Source organism: Berghia stephanieae, chromosome 10 (assembly GCF_034508935.2).
Source record: "Berghia stephanieae isolate SIO BIC M18660-M18661 chromosome 10, UCSD_Bste_1.3, whole genome shotgun sequence".
Classification (NCBI taxonomy): Eukaryota; Metazoa; Mollusca; class Gastropoda; order Nudibranchia; family Aeolidiidae; genus Berghia; species Berghia stephanieae.
The window spans coordinates 5,659,537-5,663,734 of record NC_088369.1 but is presented as its reverse complement, the minus strand read 5'-3'; the positions used below and the strand labels follow the sequence as shown (position 1 = coordinate 5,663,734).

At 38.4% G+C, this 4,198-nt stretch overlaps 1 protein-coding gene across 5 annotated transcripts in view; it reads left to right on the top strand.

Annotated features, from left to right (window-relative positions):
- LOC144956133 (thrombospondin-2-like) overlaps positions 1-4,198 on the top strand; it is a 383,991-nt gene that overhangs the window by 355,208 nt on the left and 24,585 nt on the right. The window lies entirely within an intron of this gene.

Genomic DNA, 4,198 nt, shown 5'->3' with positions numbered 1-4,198 from the left:
TCCTTCTCTCCGCATATTCCCTAGTTTCAATCAAATTTTGCATCCTAAATCCAGTAATAATAATAATAATAATAATAATAATAATAATAATAATAATAATAATAATAATAATAATAATAAAATAATAATAATAATAATAATGATGAATGATAATAATAAATATTAATAATAATTAATAAAATAATAATAATAATAATAATAATAATAATAATAATAATAAATAAAATGATGATGAATGATGTGATATGATGATGATGATGATGATGATGATGATGATGATGATGATGATAATAACAACTTCTTTCATCACTTATTCTCCATCCCTCATTATTTCCTCAATTTTAATATCTGACGCCCCCCCCCCCCCCCCCCCCCCTTCCGTTTCAATATTTAAAACAACCTATTCATACACTTATTTTAGTATGGACATTGCAAGAAGCACGGATAAATAAAGGCATCAATGTAACAAATAGTGAAACGCACCAAAAATGGATAATTGAGAAGGGCGGGGGGGGGGGGGGGGGGTCGAACAGTAGGGTCAGAAAATGTTATTATTTCCACTGCAATGTTACAAATCTTCTTAAAGACTTTAAGCGAGAAACTGCTGACAAGTACCCTTTCTTCTTCTCTCCCCCCCCCCCCCCCCCCCCCCAACCCAACCCAATTTTTCCTAGTTTGTGCGGCTATGTGGTCTAGTGGTATGATCCTCGCTTTCGGATCGAAAGGTTCTGGGTTCGAGCCTCCTCTCTCTCTCTCTCTCTCTCTCCTTCCCCCCTCTCTCTCTCTCTCTCTCTCTCTCCCCCCCCCCCTCTCTCTCTCTCTCTCTCTCTCTCTCTCTCTCTCTCTCGCTGAATAGAATCAATATTTCACGTGCAGTCAAAGAGACGTCGTTCTTTACACGAAACATCAATCAGCGCTGTAGCATATTTGATTCTCTGTGGATTTTCAACAAAAATAAAATCATGCAAGAGTTGTCACGAACATGTGTTCAAAAAGTGGGGAATCGTGAAAGTACAGAAGATTTGGCTAAGAAACTCATAACATTGTCATCCGGAAGTATAGATAGTTTGCGCTTGGCTAAGAAACTCATAACATTGTCATCCGGAAGTATAGATAGTTTGCGCTTGGCTAAGAAACTCATAACATCGTCATCCGGAAGTATAGATAGTTTGCGCTTGGCTAAGAAACTCATAACATTGTCATCCGGAAGTATAGATCGTTTGCGATTGGCTAAGAAGCTCACAACATTGCCATCCGGAAGTATAACAGATTAACACACAAATCTATGTTTAACCTTAACCGTTTATAGTCTGGTTAATACAGTTAAGTAAGAACTACACATAAACGCGGATGGCAAAAAACAATAACAAAGGCCGGAGTGATGTCAACTTCGATCTATCTATAACGGACCAACAAACAAGACCATGTGTAACCTTGAATGTTTATAGCCTGGTAAATACAGTTTAGTGAGTGAGAATTACTCATAAATATGGGTGGCGAAAAGCAATAACAAAGACCTGAGCGACGTCAACTTCATTCTATCTATAAATAACCACATGAATGATTCGCACCCTCTGCCTTTTTTATTGAGCTTTTATATAGCGCAAGATCCACTAAACGTGCTCAAAGCGCTTTACAAGGGATCCCTGACCAACAGCAACACTTAACATGTAGGACGGGACATGACACCAGTTAGGCGATATTACTATTCTTTTTTTCGGACAGACACAACAACGCTGTTAACGGCCAATACTCATTTTTACATCTGAGTTCGGTGAGGGAATGCAAGAAAAGAGCCTTTTTCCAAGGACTAAAGTATGCGCCGAGCGAGGCTCGAACTGTGTCCATCTTAAAGTTATAGCCTGACACTGAAACCCAAAAAGACTGGCATTTTGACGTCATTATTTGTTGTTTTTTTTTTTGCACCGCCTAGTGAGTTGCCGTTATTAGAGCTCATGGAAACAAGTGGTCCCATTGGTTGAACGATTGAATACAACTCACGATTTGTTTTCTTCTGTCGCCAAAGACTGGCATTTTGACGTCATTTTTTGGTCAGTGTCAAGCTATAGATAGAATGAAGTTGACGTCACTCTAGAGTCTTTGTTATTGTTTCTTGCCATACGCGTTTATGAGTATTTCTCACTAAACTGTATTAACCAGTCTATAAACGTTCATGGTTACACACAGTTTTGTGTGTTGGTCCGTTATACTTCCGGATGGCACTGGTATGAGCTTCTTAGCCAAGCGCATACTATCTGTATGTTAACGATTGCTACACTCGAACCCAGGACCTTCTGATCCGAAAGCGAGTGTCATACCACTACATCACATAGCCGCACGCACGAAAAAGTCGCATTCTTCCAGAAATGTTTGGTTGCTTCCTATAATATATCATTGATTTGCCATCTTCTCATCATCTTATTTTCTCCTTTGTTCTCGGCACTCGTTTCAACAATAAAAAAGACGGGATGAAAAAAAGATAAAATGGAAAATTGAATTTTTATTTCCCTTGTCGGATTCTTTTATCTTGACGGATGCGGAGATTTTTCTTTCTGTTACGTCCCTCAGGCATTTTGTCGAGTAGCTACTTTGTATTGACTTCAATGCAATCGACAACAAAGGATAAATGAGATAAGACTTGGTTTTTTATTTTTTTTAAATAGAATGGCGTACTCTGAAAATTGCAAAGTGTTTTGTTCAAAGACACAGTGCAGGGGTCGAACCCCCCCCCCCCCCCCCCCCCAAAAAAAAAAAAAAAAAAAAAAACCCAAAAAAAACCAAACAAAATAAAACAAAAAGGAAAAGCAAAAATAAACAACAAAAAAAAACTCAATCCGCTTAGCCCAGGCAATCCTTTCAGCCAGCTAGCCAGTCGGTTGGTAACTAACGAACCTACAGGAAATAATTGTGCCTTTTCTCCCCTTTTTGTCGGTTACGTGAACGTCAGTCACGATTGTTGGCGAACAAAAAAACACCCCATATATATATATATATATATATTATATATATAATATAATATTTATATATATTATATTATATATATATATATATCTGTGTTTATGTGGTGTGGTCTTGTGGTATGACACTCGCTTCGATCGGAAGGTCCTGGGTTCGAGCCTCGCGCTCGGCGCATAGTTGAGTCCTTGGAAAAGACTCTTTACTCACATTCTCTTACCGTACTCAGGTGTAAAATGAGTACCTGGCCGTTAACAGCGTTGTCTTTGTCCGAACAAATTGTAATATCGCCATGTCCCGTCATGCATGTTTAATGTTGCTGTTGACCAGGGACCCTTTGTAAAGCGCTTTGAGCACATTTAGTGGATATTGAGCTATATAAAGCTCAATTTTTAATTTTAATTTTTATGATACTCAAGGAGTATCACGAACCACCAAATTCAGGTAAGAAGGAGCTGCAATAATATTATTTACTTTATTAATAATCAGCTCTCGACTGATTCTTTACTCCCCCCCCCTCTCCCCTTTTTATAATAATATATCTGACCTTCGTCATTTGCATGGTTATTTATCTGTCCATTTAATTACATTTTTAGTAATTAATTAATTTGTTGTTTATTTGCCCACTCTTCTCCTTCGGGTCCCCCCCCCCCCCGTTTATTTAACCGTAGCCATCGTTAACATATAGATAGAATGAAGTTGACGTCACTCGGGTCTTTGTTATTGTTTTTTGCCATCCGCGTTTATGAGTAATGCTCACTGAACTGTATTAACCTGACTATAAACCTTCATGGATACACACAGTTTTGTGTGTTGGTCCGTTATACTTCCGGATGGCAATGTTATGAGCTTCTTAACCAAGCGCATACTATCTATAGCCTGACACTAGAACGATCAAGGACTGGCAGTGTGACGTCATATTTTAGGTTTATGTAGCGTCTAGTGAGTTGTCGTTAGTAGAGCTGAAGGAAACAAGTTATTTCATTGGTTGAACTATAGATAGTATGCGCTTGGCTAAGAAGCTCATAACATTGCCATCCGGACAGTGACTTCTTATAGATAGTTCGAAGATGACGTCACTCAGGTCTTTGTTATTGTTTTTTGCCATCCGCGTTTATGAGTAATGCTCACTGAACTGTATTAATCCGACTATAAACGTTCATGGATACACACAGTTTTGTGTGTTGGTTCGTTATACTTCCGGATGGCAATGTTATGAGATTCTTAGCCAAGCGCATACTAT